Source organism: Petromyzon marinus, unplaced genomic scaffold, assembly GCF_048934315.1.
Source record: "Petromyzon marinus isolate PM22_M1 ecotype Great Lakes invasive population unplaced genomic scaffold, UKy_Petmar_22M1.pri1.0 PM_Scaffold_50, whole genome shotgun sequence".
Taxonomy (NCBI): domain Eukaryota; kingdom Metazoa; phylum Chordata; class Hyperoartia; order Petromyzontiformes; family Petromyzontidae; genus Petromyzon; species Petromyzon marinus.
In genome coordinates, this window is record NW_027423502.1 from 357,282 (window position 1) to 373,351 (window position 16,070).

Sequence of the window (16,070 nt, forward strand, 5' to 3'; positions counted from 1 at the left end):
CTTGGGTCTTTCGGTAAAGTCACGTAGATAGGTTCAAAGAAAAGAATAAAAAATAACAGAAAACCACGACGTTTTGATCGCAACACAAGCGGTCGTCTTCCTGTTATTTTTTTATATTTTCTTTGAACCTATCTACAGTACGTTAATTTACCGAAAGACCCAAGAATACCGAATTGCGTTAAAACTTGAGGGAGTTGTTCGCCTTTTTGCGTTTATCCATCTAACACTGGGTAGTGAGACACTGGTAGTGAGACACTGGTGGTGAGACACTGGTGATGATATACTGGTGGTGAGACAGGTAGTGAGACAGGTAGTGAGATACAGGTAATGAGACACTGGTGGTGAGACACTGGTGGTGAGACACTGGTGGTGAGACACTGGTGGTGAGACACTGGTGGTGAGATGCAGGTTGTGAGACGCTGGTTGTGAGACGCTGGTGGTGAGTCGCTGGTGGCGAGACGCTGGTGGCGAGACACAGGTGGTGAGACACTGGTGGTGAGACAGGTAATGAGATACTGGTAGTGAGACACTGGTGGCGAACAACTGGTGGTGAGACCCAGGTATTGAGACTAGGCCCGAAAGAAGGCTGTTCTCTCTGGTGTAGACCAATCAGTTTCAAAGGCAATGCCACATTATCAGAGCATGTTGTTGTTTGCATGTTCACCACCAGTATGTGTTTTATTTCCAGAAAGGCTGCAGCCTATTGTTATGCTGTTAAAGGCTCCACCACTGAGCTGCTATGTAACTATTCTTGTTCAAAAGCAACCTGGCCATCTCAAATCATTGCTCAACGAAGTGGCCTTATCATTACCACCGTGTGGAAATGTATAGCGGAAGCCAATTGCTCTCAATGTGTGGTGACGTTGATTATAAATGTGGAAGGAAAGAAAACGGAGGACCCGGAGAAAAATCCACGCAACCACGGAGAGAGAGATAGAGACGCAAACTCCAAATATACAGCAGGTGTCAGGGTCGGTATCCAACCCACGACCTTCTGTATACCAGGCAAGGGAGTTAACATCTCCTGGCCATTGCGGCCGACGTCGTTGTGAGAGAATTAGCCAAAGTTTGCTACATATGGCGTGAAATAACTTTAACACATACACAGAGACCCAGATCTTGAGATACTCAGAGAGACCCACAGACACCCAGACCAATAAAGACCCACACAGATCCCTAGACAACCACAGAGACCCCCAGAAACCCATAACACAAAACCTTAACTGACTGTCTGTGTCTGGTGGTGGTGGCAGGTTACAAATTTATACTCATGCCTTCTAACCCAACAAAAACCTCTGTGGGTGTCTAATGGTGTCTCTTTGGGTGCTTCTGTGGGTCTCAATAGGAGTGGGTCTCTGTGGGTGTCTCTGTGGGTCTCTGTGGGTGTCTCTGTGGGTCTCTGTGGGTGTCTCTGTGGGTGTCTCTGTGGGTGTCTCTGTGGGTGTCTCTTTGGGTCTCTTTGGTTCTCTATGGGTGTCTCTGTGGGTCTCTGTGGGTGTCTCTATGTGTGGCTCTGTGGGTCTCTATGGGTATCTTTGTATCTCTGTGAGCCTCACAGGGATGTAGTTGTTGTTTTCGTCGTCGTAGCTGTCGTTGTTGTTGCCGCCCCGGGGTTTGCCGACCTTGTCCACAGTGAAGAACCATACTTGTTCCATGGCCGCCAGCTCCAGCTTCTGGCGATGACTCAGCTGGGGCCCGAAGAGATCCAGGATCTCTGCACACGTGCCAGCAACAACAACTTAAACTTTGAACTATTTCTGTTTCTTTTACATTCCAGGTAAGAGCTACATCGTCATCCTCATCATCATCTTCACGTGGAGACTCATCACTCAACTCAGACCCACAGAGACCCACAGAAACCCAAACTCGTATCGAACCATAGAGACCCACAGAGACCCATAGAGACCCATACAAGTATCGAACCATAGAGACCCATAGAGACCCATACTTATATAGATCCATAGAGACCCACAGAGATCCATGCTCATATCGAACAATAAACACCCACAGGGACCCATCGTAAAACTAAACTATATGTATATATATTTTTTTATTTTGGCTGGTAAAGCCCCACCGAAGTGGCTGATATCATCATCTTCATCACGTGGAAATATATCGCGGCAGCCAAATACTGTATACACATGTAACATGGCCACCATGACAACCCCCATCCAATATGGCTGACGTGACATCCCCCATGCAACATGGCCATTAGGACAGCCCTCATGCAACATGGCCCCAATAAAGTCCCCCTTGCAACATGGCCGAAGTTACATCCCTCACGCAACATTGCTGCCGTTACATACCCCATGTCACATGGCCACCATGACAACCCCCATGCAACATGGCCGCTGTGATATCCCTCATGCAACGTGGCCATCCTATAGACTGCCATGCATCATGGCCACCGTGAAATCCCCCACGTAACATGTCCAGAATGACGTCCCCCATGCAACATGGCCATAGTAATGTACCCCATGCAACATGGCTGCCGTGACATCCCCCATGCAAAATTGCAACAATGAAGTCACCCGTGCAACATGGCTGCCATAAAGTCCCCTAAGCAACATTGCCACTGTGAAGTCCCCCATGCAAAATGGCGGTAGTGACTTCCCCCCATTCACCGATGGACATGTTTGCTCACTGCTGTTCTCACCTCGAGGCGATTTACTGCAGATAGGGCCGGTGCCGGCTGCTGACAGCGCGCTCCACGTGTTGTCAGAGACTCCCACCCTCCTTCTCGCTCCAGCTTGGCTCGTCTACACGCACATACACACACAAAAACAATATTGAGAGTAGGCTCCTCTACACACACAGACTTCAAATAAACAATAGGCCTAAGGGTCGGGGTCGAACCCACGACCTCCTGTATACCTAGTGAGGTTGTTAACATCTCATAGCCACCGTGGTGCCACAGAGTAGTGTACAGGCATCACAAACACTCACTACATCTCGCGGAGGATCGTTCCACGGTTCGGTTCGCAAGTGCGAGTTGTAAGTCGATGTTAAACAAATATATATTTCATGGAAGCTCGTTCATAAGTGTGAGTGGTGTTTATAAGTGCGGGTGGTGTTCGTAAGTGTGGGTGGTGTTCGTAAGTGCTAGTGGTGTTAGTAAGTCGAGTGTAGGGGCCCATGCGTACCTCCATGGTGCTGATGCTCAGAGTGGCTTTGCTCACGCAGCAGTCCCCAAGGTCTCTGTGTGGAAAGCTGTGAGTGGGGGGGGGTGGAAGGGGGGTGGAGATGGTGTAGAGAGTCACAACACGAACTCACATCCTCACCACTGTCCCACATCCCCCCAACAGGTACCCACCATCCTCACCACGAACCCCCATCCTCACCACGAACTCACAACACGGACTAACATTATCACCACAAACTCACATGGACTCACATCCTCACCACGGACCCAGCCTCACAAATAACCCACAACACGGACCTACAAACGTAACACAAACCCACAAGACGGACCGACACACTCACCACGAATCCACAACATGGATCTACACACTCACCACGGACCCACACACTCACCACGAGCCCACAACACGGACCCACACACTCACCACGAGCCCACACACTCACCTCGTCAAAGGTTTGGCACGGATGGCTTCAGCAGAAGTTGGACGAAGATGATGAAGCTTAAGCAGCTGAAATTTGAGCAGCAGCCGTCTCCTTCACAAACCGTCTCCAACTGTGAGGAAGCACGTGATGTTGCGACGTCACCGGTGCTGTTAGCCACGCCCCTCCGAGTGACGTGCAGTGCGAGACCACGCCCCCGGAAGCCGCCTCCCGCCCCGCCTCTTTGGGCTCCAGCCACCTCCACCCCCAGCTTCTACTTCCGCTTCCGGTCGGGGCGAATGGCGGCGATGGCGGGAAAAATCTGAACTCTGTCTGGGCCTCCTCGAGGTCGACTCAGCCTGAAGATGCCTACACGGGGCTCTGTGTGAGGTGAGTCTGTGTGTGTCTGTGTGTGGTGAGTCTGTGTGTGTCTGTGTGAGGTGAGTCTCTGTGTGTCTCTGTGTGAGGTGAGTCTGTGTGTGTGTCTGTGTGTGGTGAGTTTGTAGGTCTCTGTGTGTGTCTGTGTGAGGTGAGTCTGTGTGTGTCTGTGTGTGGTGAGTCTGTGTGTGTCTGTGTGAGGTGAGTTTCTGTGTGTCTCTGTGTGAGGTGAGTCTGTGTGTGTGGCTGTGTGTGGTGAGTTTGTAGGTCTCTGTGTGTGTCTGTGTGAGGTGAGTCTGTGTGTGTCTGTGTGTGGTGAGTCTGTGTGAGGTGAGTCTGTGGGTCTGTGTGTGGTGAGTTTGTGGGTCTCTGTGTGTGGTGAGTCTGTGTGTGTCTGTGTGAGGTGAGTCTCTGTGTGTCTGTGTGAGGTGAGTCTGTGTGTCTGTGTGTATCTGTGATTTGGTAATAGCTGCTCAGTCAGAGGAGGAGTTGGAGACGCTGCTGCTGAGACTGGAGGGTGCCACTAAGAGATGGGGCCTTACCATCAGCCCCACCAAAACTAAGCACCTGCCTGGGTATTTTGTACCATCGGACACTCCACCCCCACAACTCCCAATCGGTGATGGGGCAGTTGTGGAGAGAGTGGAGAGTTTCCCATACCTGGGCAGTGTGCTTATGACTGGCTCCAGTTTAACAGCAGAGGTCTCACTCCGAATCAGTCGAGCGGCAATATCTTTTCATCGGTTGCGTAACGCTGTGTGGAAGCTACCTGGTCTGTCGCTCCGCACTAAGCTTCAGGTCTTCTCGGCCACGGTCATTCCCTCCCTTCTCTACGCTTGCGAAACGTGGACCCCCCTAATGGAACATCTTCGCCGGTTAGAAACATTTAGGCTGGCCTGCCTACGATCCATCCTGGGTTTAACCAAACTGGATTGTGTGAGGAGCTCACAAATCCTTGAAAGATCTGGGCAAGGTCCCATCGGTGAGCTCCTCCGGCAGACAAGGCTGCGATGGCTGGGTCATGTAGCCCGCATGCCCAGCCACCGCATGCCGAAACAGCTTTTGTTTGGCCGGATTGAGGGGGCTAAGCGGGCGCGGCACGGGCTAGAGAAGAGATGGAGTGATGTGGTACAGGAGGACGTGGAGCTGAGTGGACTTGCCGATGACTGGTACCAGCGGTGTCAAGATCGGCCTCTGTGGAGGAGGCTCGTGAAGGATGCTACTGGGCAGTTGGAGGCAGTCGCCCTCCAACAACAACGGAGGGCGGAGGAGCGACGCTCACAACAGCGAGCGGAGCGCCGGGTGGCTAAAGCACAGCAGGTTGGCACAGTCGGGGGCACAGGTGGTGCATCAGCCAGTCATCTCAGTCAGTCGACCCGTGGCACCTGGGTCTGCCCCGTGACCTCCTGCCGGCGGGCGTTCGACACTTCACGTAGCCTCAGGGTGCACATAGCCTGGCACAAGCGTCGTGGTGACGTCACCGCCACATAGTGGCGAATGGCGGTTGTTGTTGTTGTTGTTATCTGTGTGTGTCTGTGTGTGTCTGTGTGAGGTGAGTGTGGTGAGTCTGTGTGTGTGTCTGTGTGAGGTGAGTCTGTGTGTGTCTGTGTGTGGTGAGTTTGTGGGTCTGTGTGTGTGTCTGTGTGTGGTGAGTCTGTGGGTCTCTGTGTGTTGAAGTCTGTGGGTCTCTGTGTGAGGTGAGTGTGTGGGTCTCTGTGTGAGGTGAGTGTGTGGGTCTCTGTGTGTAGTGATTCTGTGGGTGTCTGTGTGAGGTGAATCTGTGGGTCTCGGTGTCGTGAGTCTGTGGGTGTCTGTGTGAGGTGAATGTGGGTCTCTGTGTGAGGTGAGTTTGTGGGTCTCTGTGTTGTGAATCTGCAGGTCTTGGTGTGGTGAGTGTGGGTCTATCTGTGTCTGTGTTGTGAGTCTGTGGGTCTCCGTGTGGTGAGTGTGTGGGTCTTAGTATGGTGAGTTTGTGGGTCTCTGTGGTGAGTGTGTGGGTTTCAGTGTGGTGAGTCTGAGTCTCTGTGGGTGTGTGTACATTTCCACATGATGATGATGATGTTATCAGCTACTTGGTTGAGCTTCTGTCATTTGTAATAGCCAGCGCTACATAGCTCGTTACCTGGAAAATCTATATCGTTTAGTTTAGTATTTGGGTCTCTATGCATCTTTATGGTTCTCTGTGTGTGTGTCTCTCTGGGTGTCTGTGGGTCTCTGTGGGTCTCTATGTATGACTATGGGTCTCTTTGTCTCTAAGGGTCTCTGTGTCTCTATGGGTTTCTGTGTTTATATGGGTCTCTGTGTGTCTCTATTGGTCTCTATGTATTTATATATGTCTCTATGTAACCTTCTGGGTCTTTATGGGTCTCTTGTGTGTCTCTGGATCTCTGTGTGTATCTATGGGTCTCTGTGTATCCATGGATCTCTTTGTGTCCCTGTCAGTCTCTATGTATCTATATGGGTCTCTATGTATCATTATGGGTCTCTTTGTGTCTCTGGATCTGTGTGTATCTATGGGTCTCTGTGTATCCCTGGATCTCTGTTTGTCTCTATCGGTCTCAGTGTATCTATATGGGTCTCTGTGTGTCTCTATGGGTCACTATGCATCTATATAGGTCCCTGTCGGAGTCTATGTGTCCCTGTCGGACTCCATGAATCTCTTTGTATCCCTATGGGTCTCTGTGTGTCTCTGTGTATCTATGGATCTTTGTGTCTCTCTATCGATCTATATGTATCTCTATGGGTCTCTATGTCTCACTTTAGGTTTTTATGTATCTCTATGGGTCTTTATGTATCACTATGGGGCCTCTGTGTTTCTCTATCGGTCTATGTGTATGTCTATGGGTCTATCTCTAGATCTCTGTGTCTCTATCGATCTCTATGTATCTGTATGGGTCTCTATGTATCACTCTGGGTCTCTGTGTGTCCCTATGGGTTTCTATGTATCTCTATGTGTCTCTGTGTATCTCTCTGTGTCTCATTCGGTCTCTGTATCACTATGGTTCTCTTTGGGTCTCTATGGGTATTTATGGGTCCCTGTGTATCTCTATGGGGCTCTATGTATCACTCTGGGTCTCTATGTATCACTATGGGTCTCTGTGTGTCTCTATGGGTCACTTTGTATCTATATGGGTTTCTATATAGCTCTATTGGTCTCTGTGTATCTCTGGATCTTTGTGTGTCTTTATGGGTCTCTATGGATCTCTATGGATCTGTGTATCTCTATGGGTCTCTATGTATCACTATGGGTCTCTGTGTGTCTCTGTGTCTTTTTGTATCTGTATGGGTCTCTGTGTGTCTTTATGTGTCTCTGTGTGTCTGTGGGTTTCTGTGTGTCTCTATCGGTCTGTATGTATTTGTATGGGTCTCTATGGGTCACTATGTTTACTATTGGTCTCTATGTGTCTGTATGGGTCACCATATATATCTATAGGTCCCTGTCAGACTCAATGTGTCCCTGTCGGACTCTATGTATCCCTTTTGGAGTCCATGATTCTCTTTGTATCTCTATGCGTCTCTGTGTGTCTCTATGTGTCTCTTTGTATCTATGGATCTTTGTGTGTCTCTATCGGTCTCTATCTCTATAGGCCTCTGTATTTCTCTATGGGTCTTTTTGTATCACTATGGGTCTCTGTGTGTCCCTATAGGTTTCTATGTATCACTATGGGTCTCTGTGTATCTCTGGATCTCTCTGTGTCTCATTCGGTCTCTGTATCACTTTGGTTCTCTTTGGGTCTCTTTGGGTATTAATGGGTTTCTGTGTATCTCTATGGGTCTATATGTATCTCTGTGGGTCTCTACATATCTCTATGGGTCTCTGTGTATCACTATGAGTCTCTATGTATCACTATGGGTCTCTGTGTGTCTCTATGGGTCACTTTGTATCTCTATGGGTTTCTATATAGCTCTATTGGTCTCTGTGTATCTCTGTATTTTTGTGTGTCTTTATGGGTCTCTATGGATCTCTATGGATCTCTGTGTATCTCTATGGGTCTCTATGTATCCCTGTAGGTCTCTACGTATCTCTATGGGTCTCTATGTATCACTTTGGGTCTCTGTGTGTCTCAATGGGTCACTTTGTATCTCTATGGGTTTCTATATATCTCTATTGTTCTCTGTGTATCACTCTAGGTCTCTGTGTGTCTCTATGGGTCTCTATGTATCACTATGATTCTCTGTGTATTGCTATGGGTCTCTGTGTATCTCTATGTGTCTCTATGTATATCTATCGATCTCTACATATCTCTATGGGTCTCTGTGTGTCTCTATGGGTCACTATGTATCACTATGATTCTCTGTGTATTGCTATGGGTCTCTGTGTATCTCTATGTGTCTCTATGTATATCTATCAATCTCTACATATCTCTATGGGTCTCTGTGTGTCTCTATGGGTCACTATGTATCTCTATGGGCCTCTATGTGTCCCTGTCGGTTTCTATGTTTCTCTGGTTCTCTGTATATCACTCTGGGTCTCTGTGTGTCTCTATGGGTCACTATGTATCTCTATTGTTCTCTGTGTATTGCGATGGGTCTCTATGTATCTCTGTGGGTCTCTATGTATCACTATGTATCTTTATGGGTCACTATGTATCTCTGTGCTTCTCTATGTGTCTCTATGGGTCTCTATTTATCTCTATGTATCTCTATGGGTCACGGACCCACACACTCACCACGAACCCACAACATGGACCCACACACTCACCACAAACCCACAACATGGACCCACACGCTCAACACCAACTCACAACACGGATCCATACTCTTTGGTTCTATTTGGTAAAGTCACGTAAAAGTATAAACAACAACAACAAATTCAATCCTTGCAGTCACGAAAGCTTCAAATCTAGAATTCACAACACGGACCCACACACTCACCACGAACCCACAACACGGACCCATACACTCACCACGAACTCATAACACAACATGGACCCACACACTCACCACGAACCCACACGACATGGACCCACACACTCACCTCGAGTCCACAACACGGACCTACACACTCACCAGGAACCTACACAACTCACCTCGTCAATAGTTTCGCTCAGATGGCTTCAGCAGAAGTTGTTCGAAAGGCGACGATGATGAAGCTGAAGCAGCTGAAGTTTCAGAAGCTGCCGTCTCCTTCATGCCCGTCTTGTACTCTGAGTAAGCACGTGGTGATTGCGACGTCACCGGTGCTGTCACAGTCCGAGGGACGTGACCACGCCCCCTTGTTGTATATGTGGGTGTGTGAAAATTGATGAAAAGTAATGAAAATTAAATGAAATTTGAAATTTTCTTAATTAATCCAAAATTATGTTAATTCGTGTAATTCTGCGTATAACTATGCTAATTAGCGAGGTAATCGTATTAATTTATACGACTGGGTGTGGTTGTGTTAATGATAGCCTTTATGATAATCAGGCCCCGCCTCGTTGACGAGGTGGGGTTATCAATCAGGATAACGCAATCAATCGTTTTTAGTTACGCTAGTGTCAATTCGGCCTCGTTGTCTAACTTCGTATTATTGATCAGCATTATACAATGATTCTCGCTTTAACACTCCCCGAGTGTTCATATTTTAGGTCCCAAGTTCATATCATTTGCTTTAAAGTTTAATGAGTGTGGATTGGTGTGTTTATACTTTAGGTTCCCGAGTTCATATCTCATCGCAGGATACAGGTCTTATGCAAAAATTTCAGGAAAGAATCACACGACCACAACTGTATTAGTCAATTTATTTCTAATTAAACCTTAACTATAATATGTATGTGAACTCTCAATCTCGGAACTTCAGCACGGTATCCACACGGTATCAAGACAGTATCATCCACGACTGTACGATTTCACTTTGATAACACATGGACCCCGCATAAAGCGATTGCTGTTAGTGAGAGAGAGAGTCAGAACATGCCAATGCTATGCTACACAAAAGCTTATACATTATAATATGAACGATCATTATACTTGAAATGGTCAGCACATTATCACAGGCGATTGATTAACATGCAACGGTATTCATATAAAAAGACAATCAAACAGTTATTATTTCCAAAGGCATAAATGTAACAACAGATCCACCGGACAGACTATAAGATTACCGAAATGGCTTAGTGTGAGGGTATGCGGCGGAACGTGTTATCTCACGGGAGATTAATTAATCCGTGAATAAGATTGTATGATCAGAAAATCGGTTTAGCACGATTCCTCCCCGGGAGCGTAGCTCCGTGGCGAAGGTGCCAAGGGTTAATTCGTATTGATGGATCGGTTGGTAACTTATGCGATTAGAAGTACAGTCCAAAACAAAATATCAAGAGGAAAATTACGAATATACTTATAAACGACGGACTGTTATCACACGGCCAGATAGTTCACGGACTTGAGTGTGTTTTTGTGTGTCATGAATTGTGTGGAGTAGTCATTGTTTGGAGTTGAGTCTTTAGGTCCAGCGAACGTCAGATTGGTCGTGTAGTGGGGCATAGCACATCATCGTATCGTTGAGTTCTCTTTTTAGGGTAATGTGAGTGTGGTTGGTCTTCTTGCGTTAACATACGTCAACGTGTCCCTTGTATGAAAGGGATACTCGCTCCCTTTAGAGCGGTCAGGGTGAGTGGGGGTTGTGCATCATACGTATCGGCGTTCCCTCCTCCACACAGCAGCCAGCCTCTGTCCACGGGGGAGAGTTGCTTGATCGCTCTCAGTGCTGCTCAGTGGCCACCTCTCTCCACTGCTGGATGAGCTGCGCGATCACGCTCGTGCTGGTTCGCTGACAGCAGTTTCTCTCCGCTGCTGGATGAGCTGCATCGGCACGCTCCCTCTCTCTGGGTGGAGAACTCGAACGTGCTCGTTGCTGGTTTGCTGAAAGCAGGTTTTTCTCCACTGCTGGATGACTCAAGTCGCACGTGCTCTTGCTCTGGTTTGCAGAAGCTCTTGCTTGGTGCATTGGTCGCTGTGCAGCTGGACTCAATGTAGAATAAACTTTCAGCAATACTCTTTCTTTCAGCTCTTTTAAAATCACACTCGGTGGCGCCTCACTACCTTGCGAGTCTTGCCAACGTCAGTGGGTAGCGACGGGGCCACTTTGGCCTCTGCTCGCCGCCCCTTGCTCTGCAGCTCGCCGGCTGGCGACCTGTTGCTCTCGTTCCCGATTTGAACTGCTCCTGAGCCGACCCACTGGTCGAACTCTCTCGCGTGTCGAACTGCCCCGAGTTCCGACCCCCCTGGTCGAACTCCCCGAGTTGAACTCCTCCGAGTCGAACTCCCCGAGTTCCGACCTCCTCCGAGTCGAACTGTCTCCCGAGAGTCGACCCCCCGGTCGAACTCTGGTGAGCCGACCCCCCCCCCCCCCCCCCGGTCGAACTGAGGTTTCAATGCTCAGGATCCTCTTTTTATGCCCAAACATCCCTTCACTCGGATTCTGCCCACAAGGCGGGGTTTCTTTAGATTTTTGCTGTGTCAGGATTTGTCCGTATGTATCTGCGTCCGTGTGTGTGTCCGTACGTATGTCAGTGTGTGTCCTTGTGTGGATCACCCATGGTATATTCCGTTGTCATACTCCTATCATAAAACCCACAAGTAAAACAATCAAATGTTATAAATTGTCTCGAAGGCGCCTCTCTGTCTGAGTGCACAACCTGGAGGGAGGGGCGATATTCCCTCCGACTTTCACCGACGCACAAAGAAATGGTTAAAAAGTTTTAAGTTAACATTTCATTTCATCAGAGTTCCACAGTTATGATTCTGTATTAATCCAAGGTCTGGGTCAGCTTCCCGTTGTGGTGTTTGACTCGTGTTTCCCCGAGCGTATACACACTCCTACCCCGCACTGCGGGGATACAAAGACGGCCGGGATCTTCCTTTCTCTCCGACCCTGGGTTTAACATCGCCCTTTACTTACGTTGCAGTTTTGCTGTGCGCTTGCATTTCTTTTCCTCTCTACTCTTACTTTAACCCGGCTTATTAATTGTGTATGGGTGGATTAGGGCATTCATGTTGACTTAGGAAAACCTGATTGTTAGGCTTCGGGTCAAGTCGTATAGAAATGATTAAAATATGTAAATACATTTCATATTTATAGACGGGTGATGGTTACATTGACGTAGCTTGTGGCAGGGTTCAATTGGAGTGGGTGTGAAGATCAATAACTTTAGCCTACCCTGTCGTTAATTTCCGACTTTAAGTTACTTTAATAGTAATGCAGAACCAATTAGCTTTTTTGACTTAACTAGATCTAGGCTAACGCAACCTCCCAGTGACCCTGGCTTTGTGTTTACGTCAGCCCCTTGCAATCCGCTGCACTCTGCTCTCTATCTGCTCCCTCTGACCCTGGGAGGGCTCTGAACGTAAAAATCGTGTTAGTGGGTCAAGGTAAATATGACCTCCACATGCCATGCTGAGGCCTGGTTTGGTGTTTTTATTCATTATTAAAATTAAAAGAAACAATAGAAATATGTATCTATATGTATTGAAAAAATACTTGTTAATATTAATATGGAAAGGGGGACATATACAACACCCTTCAGCAACGCCCCTCCTAGTGACGTGCAGTGCGAGGCCACTCCCCCGGAAGCCGCCTCCGACCCCTCCTCTTTGGGCGAACCCCACCTCCACCCCCAGCTTCTACTTCCACTTCCGGTCGCGGCAAATGACGGCGATGGCGGGAAAAATCTGAACCCTGTCTGGGCCTCCTCGAGGTCGATTCAGCCTGAAGATGCCGACACGTGGCTTTGTGTGAGGTGAGTCTGTGGGTGTCTGTGTGTGTCTGTGTGTGATGAGTCTGTGGGTCTCTGTGGTGAGTGTGTGGGTCTGTGTGTTGAATCTGTGGGTCTCTGTGTGGTGAGTGTGTGGGTCTCTGTATGGTGAGTCTGAGTCTCTGTGGGTGTCCACACGATGATGATGATGATGATGTTATCAGCCACTTGCTTGAGCTTCTTTCGTTTGTAATAGCCAGCGCTACGTAGCTCCTTACCTGGTAAAATGTATATCGTTCAGTTTAGTATTTGGTTCTCTGTATCTTTGTGGGTCTCTGTGTGTGTCTCTCTGGGTGTCTGTGGGTCTCTGTGGGTCTCTATGGGTCTCTATGCATGTCTATGGATCTGTCTCTATGGGTCTCTATGTATTTCTATGGGTCTTTGTCTTTACGTTTCTCTGTGTATTTATATGGGTCTCTATGCATCTTTGTGGTTCTCTGTGTCTCCCACATCCCCCCACCAGGAACCCACCATCCGCACCACGAACTCACAACACGGATCCACACACTCACCACGCACCCACATCCTCACCACGGACCCACACACTCACCACGAACCCACAACACGGACTCACACACTCACCACGCACCCACATCCTCACCACGGACCCACACACTCTCCACAATCCCACAACAAGGACCCACACACTTACCACGAACCCACAACACGGACCCACACACTCACCAGGAACCCACAAAACTCACCTCGTCAATAGTTTCGCTCGGATAGCTTCAGCGGAAGTTGTTCGAAAGGCGACGATGATGAAGCTCAAGCAGCTGAAGTTTAAGAAGCTGCCGTCTCCTTCATGCCCGTCTCGTACTCTGAGGAAGCACGTGGTGATTGCGATGTCACCGGTGCTGTCACAGTGCGAGGGACGTTACCACGCCCCCTTCAGCCACGCCCCTCTGAGTGACGTGAGAGTGCGAGGCCACGCCTCCGGAAGCCGCCTCCCGCCCCGCCTCTTTGGGCGCCACCCACCTCCACCCCCATCTACTTCCGCTTCCGGTCGGGGCGAATGGCGGCGATGGCGGGAAACATCTGAACCCTGTCTGGGCCTCCTCGAGGTTAGCTCAGCCTGAAGATGTCGACACGGGGCTTTGTGTGAGGTGAGTCTGTGGGTGTCTGTGTGAGTCAGTGGGTCTCTGTGTGAGGTGAGTCTGTGTGTCTCTGTGTGTGTCTGTGTGTGGTGAGTCTGTGGGTCTCTGTGTCTGTCTGTGTGAGGTGAGTCTGTGGGTCTCTGTGTGTGTCTGTGTGAGGTGAGTCTGTGGGTCTCTGTGTGAGGTGAGTCTGTGTGTCTGTGTGAGGTGAGTCTGTGGGTCTCTGTGTGTGTCTATGTGAGGTGAGTCTGTGGGTCTCTGTGTGTGGTGAGTCTGTGTGTGTCTGTGTGAGGTGAGTCTGTGGGTGTCTGTGTTAGGTGAGTCTGTGGGTGTCTGTGTGAGGTGAGTTTGTGGGTCTCTGTGTGTGGTTAGTCTATGGGTCTCTGTGTGTGTCTGTGTGAGGTGAGTCTGTGGGTGTCTGTGTGAGGTGAGTCTGTGGGTCTCTGTGTGTGGTGAGTCTGTGTGCGTCTGTGTGAGGTGAGTTTGTGGGTGTCTGTGTAAGGTGAGTTTATGGATCTCTGTGTGTGGTGAGTCTGTGGGTCTGTGTGTGGCGAGTCTGTGGGTCTCTGTGTGTGTCTGTTGTTGGTGAGTCTGTGGGTCTCTGTGGGTGTCTGTGCATGGTGAGTCTGTGTGTGTCTTTGTGAGGTGAGTCTGTGGGTCTGTGTGTGGTGAGTTTGTGGGTCTCTGTGTGTGTCTGTGTGTGGTGAGTTTGTGGGTCTCTGTTTGAGGTGAGTTTGTGGGTGTCTGTGTGAGGTGAGTCTGTGGGTCTCTGTTTGTGTCTGTGTGAGGTGAGTTTGTGGGTGTCTATGTGTGGTGAGTCTGTGGGTCTCTGTGTGAGGTGAGTCTATGGGTCTCTGTGTGAGTCTGTGTGTGGTGAGTCTGGGTGTCTGTGTGTATCTGTGTGAGGTGAATTTGTGGGTCTCTGTGTGTGGTTAGTCTGTGGGTCTCTGTGTGTGTCTGTGTGAGGTGAGTCTGTGGGTGTATGTGTGAGGTGAGTCTGTGGGTCTCTGTGTGTTGTGAGTCTGTGTGTGTCTGTGTGAGGTGAGTTTGTGGGTGTCTGTGTAAGGTGAGTTTATGGGTCTCTGTGTGTGTCTGTTGGTGGTGAGTCTGTGGGTCTCTGTGGGTGTCTGTGCATGGTGAGTCTGTGTGTGTCTTTGTGAGGTGAGTCTGTGGGTCTGTGTGTGGTGAGTTTGTGGGTCTCTGTGTGTGGTGAGTCTGTGGTTCTCTGTGTGTGTCTGTGTGTGGTGAGTCTGTGGGTCTCTGTTTGAGGTGAGTTTGTGGGTGTCTGTGTGAGGTGAGTCTGTGGGTCTCTGTTTGTGTCTGTGTGAGGTGAGTTTGTGGGTGTCTATGTGTGGTGAGTCTGTGGGTCTCTGTGTGAGGTGAGTCTGTGGGTCTCTGTGTGAGTCTGTGTGTGGTGAGTCTGTGGGTGTCTGTGTGTATCTGTGTGAGGTGAGTCTGTGGGTCTCTGTGTGTTGTGAGTCTGTGTGTGTCTGTGTGAGGTGAGTTTGTGGGTGTCTGTGTAAGGTGAGTTTATGGGTCTCTGTGTCTGTCTGTTGGTGTTGAGTCTGTGGGTCTCTGTGGGTGTCTGTGCATGGTGAGTCTGTGTGTGTCTTTGTGAGGTGAGTCTGTGGGTCTATGTGTGGTGAGTCTGTGGGTCTCTGTGTGAGGTGAGTCTGTGGGTCTCTGTGTGAGTCTGTGTGTGGTGAGTCTGTGGGTGTCTGTTTGTATCTGTGTGAGGTGAGTCTGTGGGTCTCTGTGTGTGGTGATTCTGTGTGTGGTGAGTCTGTGGGTCTCTGTGTGTGTCTCTCTGGGTGTCTGTGGGTCTCTGTGGGTCTCTATGGGTCTCTATGGGTCTCTATGTATATCTATGGATCTGTGTGTCTCTATGGGTCTGTATGTATTTCTATGGGTCTTTGTCTTTACGATTCTCTGTGTATTTATATGGGTCTCTATGCATCTTTGTGGTTCTCTGTGTGTCTCCCACATCCCCCACCAGGAACCCACCATCCGCACCACGAACCCACAACACGGACCCACATACTCACCAGGAACCCACAAAACTCACCTCGTCAATAGTTTCGCTCGGATAGCTTAAAGCAGAAGTTGTTCGAAAGGCGACGATGATGAAGCTAAAGCAGCTGAAGTTTAAGAAGCTGCTGTGTCCTTCACGCCCGTCTCGTACGCTGAGGAAGCACGTGGTGATTGTGACATCACCGGGCTGTCACAGTGCGAGGGACGTTACCACGTACCCTGCAGCCACGCCACTCCGAGTGAAGTGCCAGTGCGAGACCATGCCCCC